At 36.8% G+C, this 17,778-nt stretch overlaps 1 long non-coding RNA gene across 1 annotated transcript; it reads right to left on the bottom strand.

Moving 5' to 3' along the window:
• Positions 1 to 4,673: 4,673 nt before the first annotated feature.
• On the bottom strand, positions 4,674 to 16,231 carry LOC147674057 (uncharacterized). The gene is made up of 3 exons (XR_015302547.1): positions 16,143 to 16,231; positions 11,301 to 11,454; positions 4,674 to 4,762 (listed from the first exon to the last, which is right to left on the bottom strand). It is a non-coding gene; the product is annotated as an uncharacterized LOC147674057 (long non-coding RNA).
• Positions 16,232 to 17,778: the final 1,547 nt, after the last annotated feature.

The raw sequence follows: 17,778 nt of genomic DNA, 5'->3' as shown, positions 1-17,778 counted from the left end.
TCAATTTTAATTAAGCAGTGAGCCACCTGATTAAAAATGTTCTAATGGACTCTACTGACTTACTTTTAACTTTCACTCACGCTCACAATCCCACCTCTTAGGTCCCTCACACGCATGCACCCATTGGCCAGGAATAGAAGATCTCCACCAAAAGAGTAACACTACGTGTTGCCCGGCAAGCATTGCACCGCCAGCTTGCCGCTGGAGCAGGAGGCCAATGATGACACGATACAGTTATTTGGACGGATGGCTACTGTTGTCCAACCCTCTAATTGTGTGAGGCATCCTAATTCCGAAAAGGGTTTACTCAATTCCCTGTTGCACACTCCTGAGAGTGGCTGTTTTTCTAATTTTTTTCCCCGTCCTCCCTCCTCCTCCTCAGGGGAACCTTGTACAATTTTTGTATATAACTGGAGGTTAGTGTCTGACAAGTTTCAGTGCTCCATCCATCATCTCCTTGTGTTTGCCTTATTCTCCCTAAGTTGGCAGGGTTTGTTCAGTCATGGATCTCTTCCTCACTTTGTCATTGGATTCAAGCTAGCCTGGCTGATGAGGGGTGTTACCCCTAAACCGGTCCCTGGATGCTTGTTTCCGGTTCAGGGAAGACCTAGCTTGGCAGTTCGGGCTGGACTGTTCCCATGAGGCGCAGGGTCAAGTCTTATTTGCATATAGATGGGCCTGAACTGAGGGGCGAAGTGAGCTAAAGAACGATGATGGATTCAACCCAGATCTGTGACTGGGGGTGAGAGTCTGAAAAGTTTCAGCGCTCCGTCCATCATCTCCTTGTGTTTGCTTTATGGAATTACAGTGAACATGTTAACCATGAGCGGTAACTGTGCCTGTATCCTAAATGCACATTTTAGGGAAAAGTAGAGGCCCTTACACAAAAGTAAAATCACTTTTGAGAGCCACTAACATGGTTTAATGGTTAATCCAATTTGATTGTATTGACTAAAGCCCTGGTAGGCAGCCCCTTGCCTCATTAAACGTTTGAGGTCCCTGATTCCATATGAATGGGAAAGTGAAAATCTCTTTCTGTTTACCTCAAACAACGCCATTTCTCTGCCTATGGCCTTGATGAAAGAGATACCTTTTGGTTCTCTGCTCTGTCACAGTCAAGTGAATAGTTACACCATCTCCTACTCCATGTTGCCAAGATGTGTGATGACACTACAAATAGTTTTCTGCTGTGACCTATTTAATTCTTTTGTTCTGATATTGTAATAGTAAAAATAGAACTGGATCCCTTCCTCACGGATGTATGACGTTACCACGCATACCATTACCACGCATACCATTACAACGCGGTATTTACAACGCATACCGTTACAACGCATAGCGCTTTGAGGTGCTGGATAGTGGTAAGTATAATTTTATATTCCAACTCCAGTCCCCGTGGATACTAGGGAAGGTGTTGGATATAAAATTAAACTTATTCCCTATCCTAGAGCGCCCCCCAGCGCAATGCGTTGTAATGGTATGCGTGGTAATGCCTGCGTTGTAATTGTAGTGCGTGGTAAAAAATGCGTGGTAACAGATGTACACCCTTCCTCACACATGAAATCGGGAAACTTGAGAGCTCTGGGTAGTACTACTTACAAATGGCTGTCTTTCTTCTTTTTCAGAAGCCTTTTCAATCTTCATCGAAGCACACTTCATGACTATGTCGCAATGGATAGTACTTTGGGCTCCCTGCCTCCAGTTTATGCTCCAATGTGAGACAAAATCCCTGCAACTGGAGGACTCACTTATATATTCTCATTATAAAACGGGGTTCCTCCCCATGAAACAAATGGCACGATTAGTTTTTGGTATGTAGACGTCAAAGTAGGTCATGATTGTGTTCTCCAAAAGGGCTTTCATATTTGTTTGAAATGCTCACTCTTGTGCTCATGCCAACCTGTCTTGTAGGGATTCCTTTATGGTAGTAAAGTTATTGCCAATAGGCCACAAGCAGTTATCATTTGAAGGAAGCTGCATCTCAGACACATTCTGGGATGACATTGCTGACTTTTTGCCCTTCATGTTTCTTGATTCTTTTACAACACCAGTAGCAGAGAGGTTTTTGGCTATGGCTTTCAGAATTTCACAATACTATTAGTAGAGTCAGATTACATACCTTATTGGATGGAGGACTGTAGTGCAGCATATATCAGAATAGCAATGTTGGCATGTAGGAAGCCATAGTTGTACGCCATCATATATATATATATTCACTGAAAAAACCATAGGTTTCACACCAGTTATAGTTAGCTGGAAATTTTACTGATATAAAACCATTGAAATTCCCACGTTATAGTTAGTCGGACTCACTATAACTTGCGCGTACAATGCACTGCTGATGACGTCACATATTACATCACTCATGACATGGTCAGTGACATCACTCATGACATCACTGATGACACCATCCAGTGAATGTGTGTCTTTCTGAAAAATAACTTTGTTTTATATATGTATTTGTAAAGGTCGATGGAAGAATAAATGTTTAAATACGTGTGTAAATGGATGTTTTTTAAAAAAAAAATTGGTTGGGTAACTGGCTTATTACGTGTATCTTAGTGAATACATATATTAGCGAGTATTGTTTAAATATTTAAATGTTTGTATCAGTGTTTCTCTTTGTGTATAAGTGGCTGCAGGGGTTGGTGACTGACTCACTGTTTGTATGTGTTTTGAAGACAGCATATGTGCAGGACTGTATGGGTGGATGAGTGTGTATATGTGTGTGTTAGTGAGTGAATGACTGTCTCACTAGTGTCTTCATTAGTAACGACATATGTTTTAATCTAGTATATGTGAGTATTGATGTATATAAGTGAGTATAGTATATATAGTGAGAGATTGTAGAAGTTCCTGTTTAAATAAGTATGTGTTTCTATAAGTGATTGTTTAGGAGAGTAAGTATGGGTAAGTTTCCTTAGAAGTAAGGTGGTAGTGTGTGTATAAATGTATATGCAAATAAATGGATGTTCAATAGTTTATTTGCATGTGTGAGTATGTGTGTGAGTAACTTTTGGATGACTGCTGATGTGTAACAGGATGTATAGGTGTATCACTACATATGATGAGTGAGTATATATGAGTGACTATATAGAACTGTTGGTGAATGAGTGGATGTGTATATAGATGGTGGAATTACTGAATTGGTTGTTGTTACTGGTTTGGGTATCTCCATTTTTTTGAAAATGTTTGTTTCTATTTTTGAATATGTGTTTCAAGCGTTACATTACACTGAAATTAGGTCTGTCACTCTGTCACAAGGATGGTGTCATCAGTGATGTCATGAGTGATGTCACTGACCATGTCATGAGTGATGTAATATGTGACGTCATCAGCAGTGCATTGTACGCGCAAGTTATAGTGAGTCCGACTAACTATAACGTGGGAATTTCAATGGTTTTATATCAGTAAAATTTCCAGCTAACTATAACTGGTGTGAAACCTATGGTTTTTTCAGTGAATTTGTAAGGTTTTTTAAATGCTAATTCCTAACTATAACTGGTGTGAAACCTATGGTTTTTTCAGTGAATTTCATAGGTTTTTTTAATGCTAATTCCTAACTATAACTGGTGTGTAACCTATGGTTTTTTCAGTGAATTTCATAGGTTTTTTTAATGCTAATTCCTAACTTTTTATACAGACTCATACCTATGTGTTTTTTAGTGAATTGCTAAAGTATGTTTTTGTAAAAATGAACACTATAATGTATATTGAGATAATATTTTTAATTTAAAATATTTTTTTTTTATATTTCACTTTGGTGCGCTTTCGGTGCGCGCACCGGTGCGCGTACCGTCAGCGCACTAACAAAAAAAAAGAAAAAAAAAATGAAGGAGGGACTGTGTAATAGATAGTAAGACAGATAAAAAGTGTAAAAGGAAGTAACTGAGAAAAGAAAAATGAATAAGGGAGCAAAAGAAAGAAGAAATAGGAAGAACACTAAAGTAGAGGTTAAGGGAGAATATAAATGGATATTGAAAGTAAAAAGAAGGACAGTTAAGTATGAGAATGACAGGTAGTGACGGAATCAGAGGAAAAGAATAGCAGCGATTGAGGGAAAGTAAATATCAGTGAATATAAGTAAAGAGGGGTGAAAGAGGGTACATATAAGTGAATAAGGGCAACACATGGGGAGTAATAGAGAGAAAGAATAGAGAGAGTAAAAGAAAGACAAAAGGAAGAACTAACTGAACTACAGTACAATGAGTGTGAAAGAAAAAAAAATGGAGAAAGAGAAAGAGGGTTAGGAAACTAAAGCAGTGGTACTAAGAGAATATAAAAAAGATAAAAAGTGGTGGAAGGAACTGAGGAAATGCAGATAGTTCCTATTAGATTAAGAAGTTGTGAATGAAGTACAGTAAAGAAACAGCAATGAAAAAAGAGTGTAAATTAGTAAAGAGAGGTAAATAAGGGTGAAAAAGAAAATGAGTGCATAACAATGTGAACACAATATAAATTACATAATGCAAACTACACAATAACTTCTACAATATGTTACATTATTTATTTTTGCTGTTCTCAGAATATATTGAATTCCACTTAAATTAGTGAGTTCAAAGTCTTCATCATATAACAGCGGGAAAAAAAAAACACAATCTAAAAGATTGTGTTTAAAAAAACCCATTCAAACATACATCTCATATATGTACACTAATCTTTGATTCACTTACTTTTCCATGAGGCCAAGTAGAAGATAGTGAAGGTCCTTTTGGTAGAAAAAAAGTCTGCTGTTCCTTATGAGTTCCATTTCATCGACTTCCTATGAAAAAAGATCTAAAAACATCATACCATACACAATCCTCACGGCCAATTTGTGTCTGATATATCGGTATTTTTTACTTTGAGATCCACTTAAAGTATCTACATGAGATAAATAATTTCAAATATTAGATTAACTAACTAACTAACTAACTTTTATTAACTATTCCCGTCTTCAAAGGCCAATTCCCTTTACTAAAACTTTGGTTTTAAAAACACTAGATAAGAATTTGTAGAGTCATAAGGCAAACGTTGTTTATAAGTTAAATGAGAATCATTGCAGTAACTCCATCCATTTTCAGATTTTAAGTAGCATGTATAATGTCCTGAGGTGGTCGAAGGTCCATCATGATAAATAATAGCTTCAGTTGTAAAGGTCCTTCCAGAAATTGATAACTGAGAAGCCACAAAATTTTTGATAGAAGTTGTCAATTTAGTTCCATCAGGTCTACATCGTTGGAAAACTAAAATGATATACTGCCCATACCTTTGTATAAATAATGTGGACAGCATTGTACAGTTACATTGGGTACACACCATATTATGATCTGCTGCTTTAACTAGATTTTTAAAAGACACTGATTTACAGTCTGGTAAAGTCAAATATATAAATCTTTCAGTGTCTATTGTAGTAGTACTTGATAAACTACAATTGTGGCAGTCATGCTGCCATTGATAAGAAAGACTGAAAAGATTATCTACATCTACACCTTCATCTTCCAAAACACCAAACATATACATTAAAAATTCCTGACAATCCTGCTGAATGTTCTGTGAAAATTTATCTTGACCAGAACACAAATCTAAAATATTTCGAATTTCTGTTACACTTTCTATTTGTGCTGTAACACTGCTACATTTCTGAAACACAGAATTCAATAAACCACACAATCTTTGATCCCGATTTTCAACAATCTGTTCTTGTAAACTTTTAAGAAAAAAAACAACATTAACCACTACATTAGCATAGCAGTTGACACCAGAACTGTTTTCAAACTGAAATCCAACAACATTTTCTCCACAATTCTTTTTCTTCCTGTTTTCAATTACAGTTTTCTCTACTTTTTGTCTTTTTGCAACTACCTCACTACAATTATCCTCATTTCTTCTTTTTCGGCCTACCACACGTTTTTCAAACAGAGGATATTGAGGCAAATGTGGAGCATACTCTCTTCTTAACCTATTGTATTCTTTAACACAATCTAGATCGGCAGAAATATTTGTCTCATCACATGCAATCAAATACAATCCTGATAAAGTTCTGACTCGAGATAATGCCACATATGCCATACCCTCTTTAAACACAGATCTTCCAATGTTCACCAATGCACTATCTACACTTAAACCTTGAGATTTATGAATTGTCACTGCATACGCCAAACAAACAGGAAACTGTTTTCGGCGAACATATAAGTCTTTTACAAGTAAAAATCTAGCAGAACAACGACTTATTTGTTGTACTTGTTCAATGCCATCAAATTTTATTTTTAAAAATTCAATTCCATCTCTATTTCTGTAATTCACAAAATCAACAACATAACCCATTGCTCCATTTACCAGACCGCTTTCAACATTTAAATTCCTTCTCAAAATGATACGACAATTTAAACACACATTCAGAGTCTTTTCAAAACCAGCTGTTTTTGAAATACTTTTCTCCAATGAATGCAATTTAATTTTCAAATTTTCTGACAAAACAATTGTTGCACCCATATGCTCTATTTTATCTATTGCTTCTAGTTTCACAATCTCTTCATTTTCTAAGTCTAACATTTTTTGGTTGAAGATGGAACATTCTTGCAGAGTTGGCATCAAACATATCCCAGATTTCTTCTCAGTCATTTTTTTAAAAATATTCTCTGGAAGAATGTTTTCATTTGGATACAAATTTGAAATTAATCGACTATGCAAAGCTTTTTTCCCTTTCTCAGTCATTTTTCCAATTCTTACATCTTGTAGAATATTTTTATAATCTTCATCCTTGGCCTGTCGCATATTTTGAAGCAGTTCAGCATATTTAAAATTTAGCCATATATTAACATTTCCAATGCTTCCAAGGGACTTCCTGGTATCTTCATGCGTGAGCATTTTAAACACTGGTTGTCCTTTTACTGGAGTCAACTGCAATAGATCTCCAAAAACAATAATGTGTTTTCCTCCAAATAACACATCATAGTCTGTTTTAAGAATTTCTTGCATTCTCAAATGCACAAAAGCAAGCATTAGATTTGAGACCATGCTTACTTCATCTATGATAAGAAGTTTCATTTTCTTCAAGACTCTTGAAACTTCAGAACACGCATCTCCAGATAGCTTGTTGTAATGCAATTTATTATCATGTTCAACTGGCAGCATCAATAAACGATGTAGAGTAATCCCTTTAATGTTATGTGCTGCCAGACCAGTTGGAGCAGTTACAACACAAGACAGTGGTGAATCAGTCCTTTTCTGCAGATAACTTGCAACGGCTTTAATTAGAAAACTTTTTCCTGTCCCCGCTTCTCCACTTACATACAGTCGGACAGGGTCAAATAATATACATGAGCACTCTTTTTTCTCATGTCTGAATCCATGTTCAATCTGCTCTGTGACTTCATCATATATCTTTTTCTGCTCAATGTTTAGTTGCGTTACCAAATCTTCTAAGTTAACTCCATCCTCTTGAGCTTGTTCCATAGCTCTTTCCACCTCATCCATGGCAGTGGCAGCTTCATTTTGGATAATTGGTCCTCCTAGTGGATCCTGGCTCAATGAAGTAGAACTCTGACTATCTTGAGAACTGTTTCTAGCTATCTCTTCAGCAATTGTGGTTTCTTGCTCCATTTCTTCATTCAACATTTGCAGATAATTTAGAAAAATAGGACATTCTATGGTATCCTTAGTTGCATTAAAAGAGTCTTCATAACAGAGAAAGTCTCCAAGTAGTTCCTCTTCTGTATGCCATGGCTTAAAGAGTTGCAAAAGAGCTAAGTAGTAAAATTCTCTTTTGTCTGGAACTTCACAACTCAATTTTCGATGATTAATCAAATGGCCTTTTTTCTGCTTCACTAGACATCCTTCATAGCCAATGAGTGCATATTTTCCATTATTGATATCTTCTGTGATGTTCCTCTTATAACTGTAGTTTTGAAGAACTTCATACAAACATGTGTTCTCAAGGTGAGTACTTCTATTTGGATAGTATGTATCCAACATATTTGTCTTCAAAATATCTGTACTGTTTGGTTCTTTTTCCGCCAAATATTCAATTTCTTGTACAGATTTCAAAACTCGGTTTCGTGTGGCAGCAAGACCAAGACTCACCCAAATGATTGTTCTTGATTTGGCATAGAGACTTGCTGATGATAACCGATCAGAACATTCATATGCTCCAATTTCTCGATGCGACAACATCTTCAGACTGAAACTGTATAATTTCTTGCTTAGACTCTTTTCATGTGAAATGTCCTCCCACATTTCCTTCAGTTCTGTCTTTTCTTTTTTGGTGATGTAAGATGTCACATATCGAGCCACAGCAATAGAGTTGTCAGCAACGAACTGAATATCCATGTTAGCATTCCACATGGACAAAATCACTGGGTTGTAATCGTTGATGTACTTAGATTCTTCATTTCTTTTCAAATTATATGTGTTTTTGGGAGATTTTCTCGTCACAGTATGTCGTAGAGATGACATCAAATTATTTACTCTTCCCTTAGAAATCACTGGTCGAGGAAATGCAAAACGACATTTCGTGTAGTACTTTTCCTTGTTTTTAAATTTTCGACGACAGTACTTTCCACAACGATGAGATTGAAAACGTAAAACTTGTTGCCTTAAATTGTTTTCTTCAGTAGATTTTGGAACAGCACATGTTGAATACTCTTCAATGAAACTCATCACTGTTTCATCTGAATCTGTTCCAAATTTGGGTGCATCTTTAATCCACAACAACATATGTATATGAGGAGCACCTCTCGCTTGATATTCCTTCCTCCAAAAGAAATCCAAAACCTCTCCAAGGGGAGGATTTTTTTTGTTGGTAATAAAAGACATCATAGCTTCAAATCTATGATTAAAATATCTGCAAACATTCACTGGATCTAAAGAACACAGTTCTCCTGGTGTTTTCAATTCTATATTTGGTATGTTTTCATTTGCCTCTCGTAGAAATTGAAGTAAATCGTCCCATGCATACTCAGCACAGCTAAGAGTGAGGAACCATGTAGGAGTTCCTAAGTTTCTTAGCATACATTTCAATTCTCCATGACGACGAAACCAATACTCATTGGTTCCACGTTGACATGCCATGAGATTGATTAGCTGAGATTCCAAAATACTGTCTTGCAGATTAACTTTCTCCATAAAGTCCCTTGCACATACATTTTGCAAATGAGGTCCACTTTTTAATATATGATTAACTGCATAAGAAAGCCCAGACAAATCACTTTCAAACAGTAGATGAAATAAATATGGAATGCATTGACGAAACCTTGGATCTTCTGCATATAATCTTAGAGTCCGGTATTCAGCTGCAGGAATTTGAACTGGTCGATCATCATATCGTCCACCACAACCTGTTGGAAATAATTGTGGAAAACAACGAGCTTCCAAACTTTCTTCCCATACACTAATGGGACTTCCTTTTGCTGCCTTCATTTGAAACAAGTCAATTGCATTTCCCATTACTTCTTTGGAATGCAAAGGATGAACAGTATAATGTTCATATATTTCTTCAGTTCTAGACACATCAACTTTTTCAATTTGACCAACTGAAGAATCACTATCTTCTTCTGTAGCTGTTTCCTCAACTCCAACACTTACATGTTTGTAGTACTCATTGTTTTTAACTAAATACAACGTTGCCTTCTTGACTTTTTTAACATCCACTAAATCTTGCCAAATTTTCTTACTCTTTGTTGGAACCCCATTAACTAGAATAACTAAAGGATCTTCTTCTACTCTTTCTACACCAATTGTATTAATATTTTTCTTTACATCTAGAGGCAAATAAACAACTCTTCCCTTTAATCCTCTCAGTAAATCTGATGGAGGCAATTTCCCTGTCTTAGGCTCCATGCGTACAATAGCCTGAAAAGGATGGACACATTGAATCAAAATAGATTCATAAGTATTTAGATCCATCAATTCAGAAGGAATATCTATCAACTGAAGATTATTATAAACTGCTCTTGCAGGCATTCTATTTTCATTTAATTTTTTCAAACAATAAGTGCAAATACGCTGATCCAAACTCAAATCAAAAGAATTCTCCACCAACAAATAACTTACAAAATCCTCCCATTCACTATTATTTTCCAATTCACTTTTTGCATATAAATCAACTAACCTAGTCTGAATTTTATAATGAGTCCGTCGACAACACACACAAGTTACATTAGGCCTCTCACTTGATTTCACCTTAAACTTGATAATTTCCTCATCAAACTTTTCAATACTTGAAATTTGTCCATTATCTTCTGCATTGCCATCCATTACTATATCTATTTCTACACTGTCCTCTTTGTTCCCAAAATAACAAAACTCAATTTCTTCACAAATAGTCTTCACATCCACTTCAGATCCATGCAAAAGAGCACTATTTAACTGTTTAAGCTTAAGTGCAGGACTTTTTGCATAATACAACTTCCTCACTAATTTCCTTACGTTATTATGATGCACTGCTAACATCCTAAAATGATGAAAAACACTCCGATAAACTTTTCTAGAAAGACATGCTAGTGAATGCCCTTGCAAACCTGTGCTTTCTCTCACTCTGCAAGGATCTAACTCTTGCAGGATCTTCATTTTTTGTTTGAGACTTTTTTTACTATATGTACGTAAGAAATTTCGAAGCAAATCAATTGATTCCTGTCGCACACTACAAATACTACTGCATTTCCATGTGTACACTGGACCCTTAGTACGTCTCCCTAAAACTTCATCAGCTAACACCTCTTCTGCATCTCTAGGTACAAGTTTCTCTTTTTCCATCACACAACTATCTTTCACCTCATAGGCACGACCACTGGTGTCAACCGCATGCACCAAATCATTTTCCTGAAAGTAACTCTCCTCATTAAAAAAAGGCTCAGAACTTGAACTATGCATCCATTCACCAGAAAATACTTCACAAAAATTACTCCGATTAATAATTCTTTTCCATCTACTGTTCGATTTGAAAACATCCATTGCCTTATTAAGTATCCTAATTCTATTGATTATTAAAATAAATAATTTTTTCTTAACTTCAAAAGCCTGATCAACAATCTTTTCTACACTTTTCTTTTTCTTGTAAAAAGCAGCTTTTAGTTTACTTTTCTTTTCATTTTTTAGCAAATTTAAAACTACCCTATTGCGAAACATTCGCCTACGAATGTCCCTAAAAACATTTACCCTTCTATTGCTAACCATTCTCTTCTCTCCTGGTCCAATGGAAACATTTTTTGTGGGCTTCTCTTTCCTTTTTAGATTTGTTGACTTTTTCTGTATATTCACATTAGCAATTTCATTTTTTTTCCTACGACATATGTTACGAAGAAAAGACTTAATTGGCTTACCAGAAGCTTTTCTGGTGTTTTTTGAAGTAGTTGTTGAAGAGGATTCCATAAACTCTGTTGTTGATGTTCTCCTTTTCCGTATGGTATTTTTGATTTTTCTTTGCCTTGAAGGCATTTTTGCTTGCTTTTCAGAAGTTGATTTGAATCTGTTGTTCTGTTAAAAAAACACATGAAAGACCACTATTAGCAAACAACAAAGTAATGTTAAAAAGCAAACAATATAAACAATAAATTGCAACATATTTAAGTTTATACAATAGCAACTCATGGCTTTATTTTTAAAGGCCTTGCGCCACCAGTGCGTCACTTATTACCCATGTTTAAAGTCAAGCATCAGCTGCACATGGCATTCATAAATAAGGGCCAAATGCAAATACCAATCAATTGCACCCAAAAATCGATTTTTCAATAACATGTAAGAAACACTGCGCAAAACCTAAGTACAACCACTCAATATCATCAAACAAAGTCAGGGTCTGATTTATAAAGGCCTTGCGCCACCAGTGCGTCACTTATTACCCATGTTTAAAGTCTTGCATCGGCTGCACATGGCAATCATAAATAAGGGCCAAATACATATACCAATCAATTGCACCCAAAAATCGATTTTTGAATAACATGTAAGAAACACTGTGCAGAACCTATGTACAACCAATCAATATCATCAAACAAAGTCAGGGCCTTATTTATGAAAGCCTTGCGCCACCAGTGTGTCACTTATTACCCATGTTTAAAGTCATGCATCAGTTGCACATGGCAATCATAAATAAGGGCCAAATACATATACCAATCAATTGCACCCCAAAATCGATTTTTCAATAACATGTAAGAAACACTGCGCAAAACCTAAGTACAACCACTCAATATCATCAAACAAAGTCAGGGCCTTATTTATGAAAGCCTTGCGCCACCAGTGCGTCACGTATTACCCATGTTGAAAGTCATGCATCGGCTGCACATGGCAATCATAAATAAGGGCCAAATACATATACCAATCAATTGCACCCAAAAATCGATTTTTGAATAGCATGTAAGAAACACTGCGCAAAACCTAAGTACAACCACTCAATATCATCAAACAAAGTCAGGGCCTTATTTATGAAAGCCTTGCGCCACCAGTGCGTCACGTATTACCCATGTTGAAAGTCATGCATCGGCTGCACATGGCAATCATAAATAAGGGCCAAATACATATACCAATCAATTGCACCCAAAAATCAATTTTTGAATAACATGTAAGAAACACTGCGCAGAACCTATGTACAACCAATCAATATCATCAAACAAAGTCAGGGCCTTATTTATGAAAGCCTTGCGCCACCAGTGCGTCACGTATTACCCATGTTTAAAGTCATGCATCGGCTGCACATGGCAATCATAAATAAGGGCCAAATACATATACCAATCAATTGCACCCAAAAATCGATTTTTGAATAGCATGTAAGAAACACTGCGCAAAACCTAAGTACAACCACTCAATATCATCAAACAAAGTCAGGGCCTTATTTATGAAAGCCTTGCGCCACCAGTGCGTCACGTATTACCCATGTTGAAAGTCATGCATCGGCTGCACATGGCAATCATAAATAAGGGCCAAATACATATACCAATCAATTGCACCCAAAAATCAATTTTTGAATAACATGTAAGAAACACTGCGCAGAACCTATGTACAACCAATCAATATCATCAAACAAAGTCAGGGCCTTATTTATGAAAGCCTTGCGCCACCAGTGCGTCACTTATTACCCATGTTTAAAGTCATGCATCAGCTGCACATGGCAATCATAAATAAGGGCCAAATACATATACCAATCAATTGCACCCAAAAATCGATTTTTGAATAACATGTAAGAAACACTGTGCAGAACCTATGTACAACCAATCAATATCATCAAACAAAGTCAGAGCCTTATTTATGAAAGCCTTGCGCCACCAGTGCGTCACTTATTACCCATGTTTAAAGTCATGCATCAGCTGCACATGGCAATCATAAATAAGTGCCAAATACATATACCAATCAATTGCACCCAAAAATCGATTTTTGAATAACATGTAAGGAACACTGCACAGAACCTAAGTACAACCACTCAATATCATCAAACAAAGTCAGGCCTTATTTATGAAAGCCTTGCGCCACCAGTGCGTCACTTATTACCCATGTTTAAAGTCATGCATCAGTTGCACATGGCAATCATAAATTAGGGCAAAATACATATACTAATCAATTGCACCCAAAAATCAATTTTACAATAACATGTAAGAAACACGGCGCAGAACCTAAGTACAACCAATCAATATCATCAAACAAAGTCAGGGCCTTATTTATGAAAGCCTTGCGCCACCAGTGCGTCACGTATTACCCATGTTGAAAGTCATGCATCGGCTGCACATGGCAATCATAAATAAGGGCCAAATACATATACCAATCAATTGCACCCAAAAATCGATTTTTGAATAACATGTAAGGAACACTGCACAGAACCTAAGTACAACCACTCAATATCATCAAACAAAGTCAGGGCCTTATTTATGAAAGCCTTGCGCCACCAGTGCGTCACGTATTACCCATGTTTAAAGTCATGCATCGGCTGCACATGGCAATCATAAATAAGGGCCAAATACATATACCAATCAATTGCACCCAAAAATCGATTTTTGAATAGCATGTAAGAAACACTGCGCAAAACCTAAGTACAACCACTCAATATCATCAAACAAAGTCAGGGCCTTATTTATGAAAGCCTTGCGCCACCAGTGCGTCACGTATTACCCATGTTGAAAGTCATGCATCGGCTGCACATGGCAATCATAAATAAGGGCCAAATACATATACCAATCAATTGCACCCAAAAATCAATTTTTGAATAACATGTAAGAAACACTGCGCAGAACCTATGTACAACCAATCAATATCATCAAACAAAGTCAGGGCCTTATTTATGAAAGCCTTGCGCCACCAGTGCGTCACTTATTACCCATGTTTAAAGTCATGCATCAGCTGCACATGGCAATCATAAATAAGGGCCAAATACATATACCAATCAATTGCACCCAAAAATCGATTTTTGAATAACATGTAAGAAACACTGTGCAGAACCTATGTACAACCAATCAATATCATCAAACAAAGTCAGAGCCTTATTTATGAAAGCCTTGCGCCACCAGTGCGTCACTTATTACCCATGTTTAAAGTCATGCATCAGCTGCACATGGCAATCATAAATAAGTGCCAAATACATATACCAATCAATTGCACCCAAAAATCGATTTTTGAATAACATGTAAGGAACACTGCACAGAACCTAAGTACAACCACTCAATATCATCAAACAAAGTCAGGCCTTATTTATGAAAGCCTTGCGCCACCAGTGCGTCACTTATTACCCATGTTTAAAGTCATGCATCAGTTGCACATGGCAATCATAAATTAGGGCAAAATACATATACTAATCAATTGCACCCAAAAATCGATTTTTCAATAACATGTAAGAAACACGGCGCAGAACCTAAGTACAACCAATCAATATCATCAAACAAAGTCAGGGCCTTATTTATGAAAGCCTTGCGCCACCAGTGCGTCACTTATTACCCATGTTTAAAGTCATGCATCAGCTGCACATGGCATTCATAAATAAGGGCCAAATACATATACCAATCAATTGCACCCAAAAATCGATTTTTGTTTAACATGTAAGAAGCACTGTGCAGAACCTATGTACAACCAATCAATATCATCAAACAAAGTCAGAGCCTTATTTATGAAAGCCTTGCACCACCAGTGCGTCACTTATTACCCATGTTTAAAGTCATGCATCAGCTGCACATGGCAATCATAAATAAGGGCCAAATACATATACCAATCAATTGCACCCAAAAATCGATTTTTGAATAACATGTAAGGAACACTGCACAGAACCTAAGTACAACCACTCAATATCATCAAACAAAGTCAGGCCTTATTTATGAAAGCCTTGCGCCACCAGTGCGTCACTTATTACCCATGTTTAAAGTCATGCATCAGTTGCACATGGCAATCATAAATTAGGGCAAAATACATATACTAATCAATTGCACCCAAAAATCGATTTTTCAATAACATGTAAGAAACACGGCGCAGAACCTAAGTACAACCAATCAATATCATCAAACAAAGTCAGGGCCTTATTTATGAAAGCCTTGCGCCACCAGTGCGTCACTTATTACCCATGTTTAAAGTCATGCATCAGCTGCACATGGCATTCATAAATAAGGGCCAAATACATATACCAATCAATTGCACCCAAAAATCGATTTTTGAATAACATGTAAGGAACACTGCACAGAACCTAAGTACAACCACTCAATATCATCAAACAAAGTCAGGGCCTTATTTATGAAAGCCTTGCGCCACCAGTGCGTCACTTATTACCCATGTTTAAAGTCATGCATCAGCTGCACATGGCATTCATAAATAAGGGCCAAATACATATACCAATCAATTGCACCCAAAAATCGATTTTTCAATAACATGTAAGAAACACTGCACAGAACCTAACTACAACCACTCAATATCATCAAACAAAGTCAGGGCCTCATTTATAAAAGCCTGGCGCCACCAGTGCATCACTTATTACCCATGTTTAAAGTCATGCATCAACTGCACATGGCAATCATAAAAAAGGCCAAATAAAAATACCATTCATTTGCACCCAAAATCGATTTTTAAATAACATGTAAAAAACACTGCGCAGGACTTATATACTAACATACAATTTCACTTCTAAAACATAACTATCTGCTTCCAAATATTCTCCATAGAGAAAATAAATCTCTATCTAAATTAAATGAATCATTACTTACCTTTAGAAATGCTTTTGGAGATTGAAAACAGTGTCAGACACACACACCAATTTTTCTTTAGCAGAGGAAAAGGTGTGCTCTCAATACACTGAAACCAAGACTGGCATAGAAAATCTCTATCTTTGTACACATATGCCTTAATTCAACCAATGAAAACTCTTCCCTCACTATTTTCAAACCAACACCCATCCCCCTCTCAAACCTTTCTATCTGTTACCATAGCAACTCCCTCCTAACTGAACTCTAAGGTTCAAAAGTTTATCTTACAATGTTGCAAATTAACTCAGCAAGGATGTTTGACCTGTCAATACAGCAGCCTATACAGGGTATTTTTGCTTTTGGTGACTTTTTTTAAACCATTCAAATTGCTTCTTTCACACAACATAACCATACACCCTAACTTTCAGTTTTCAACTATCTGAATCCACCAATCATTGCTAGTGATTCAAGAGCACAGAAACTCCACAATTATTTTTTTGTGAACTCCTACTGTTCCAACTGCCATTTCATTCCCACACTTCATCTGACTGGACCAGAACCTTCTCACATCATGTACTCTGTTTGGGTTATTGGACATAGCTACATCCACTGGGCTCAAAGGTATGCAGCTAGCAGAAATTTTCATAACCTTGATTTATCAAATGTGGAAATCAAGTGGATTGGCCACAGAGGATTAAAATGTCACCAATTGATACCATTGGTGAAAACCTTTTTGCATCTGCCAGAACCTGACCTTATAATTGTGCACTGTGGTGGAAACGATCTAGGCACATTAACTGGGGTAGGTCTGGAAATGCTATTAAAGGACACCTTTCATCAATTGATGATACTTTTTCCCCACACTGCCTTGGTATATTCCAATATATGCCAAAGACAGAAATGGAACTGGTCCAACCAATTTGGTCCACAATTTGAGAAAGCACGGAAACATGTAAATAAATCTGTTTCTGCTTACATGAGAGACTATGGAATGGGTTCATTATACAATAATAACTTGCGTTACAACATGCAAGACATCTACAGAGGAGATGGAGTGCACTTCTCAGATGAGGGGAATAGAATATTCCTCCTGAATTTAAGAATGTGTATTGGAACCTACTTGTAGGTACCTAAATCAACCACAGAACCCAAAAGCTCTTTTCAGAGCTACCCTAACTCTGATCATTCAAAGCGTTTATTTTTTTCTAACTTTTTTCACTATTTTTCACCAAAGTACGCGTACGAGTACGCTTAAAGGTGCGCGCACCAGGCGCTCCCCCCGTGGAAAATTAAAGAATTTTTTTTTTTTTTTTTACGTTTATGAGCCTCCTAAGCCCCCCTCAGAAAACCTAGAGGGTCAAGAAGTCTCTACAGTTCCCCCTTCTATCCATTCCGAACATTGTTTACCCTCCATCTTGTGTCTCGATTGTTCCGAAACACAAAATGGATGACTCCCGTTACGCTGCCCGTGCGCGTACTGGAGCGCGCACTAGTAAGCGCAAAATAAAAAAAGGTGGGAAAGTAATTTACGGAAAACCCAATGGAGACACTTTCATCAAATATAGAATACGCCCTACTACATAGCAGTCCCTACCATTTGCCCAAATTTGGTGAAATTCCATTGAGACATTTAGGCTACAGGCCTGTCTAAATATCC

Source organism: Lissotriton vulgaris, chromosome 12 (genome assembly GCF_964263255.1).
Source record: "Lissotriton vulgaris chromosome 12, aLisVul1.2, whole genome shotgun sequence".
Lineage (NCBI taxonomy): Eukaryota > Metazoa > Chordata > Amphibia > Caudata > Salamandridae > Lissotriton > Lissotriton vulgaris.
Note: the sequence above shows the minus strand (reverse complement) of the source record. Positions and strands in the feature narration are given on the sequence as shown.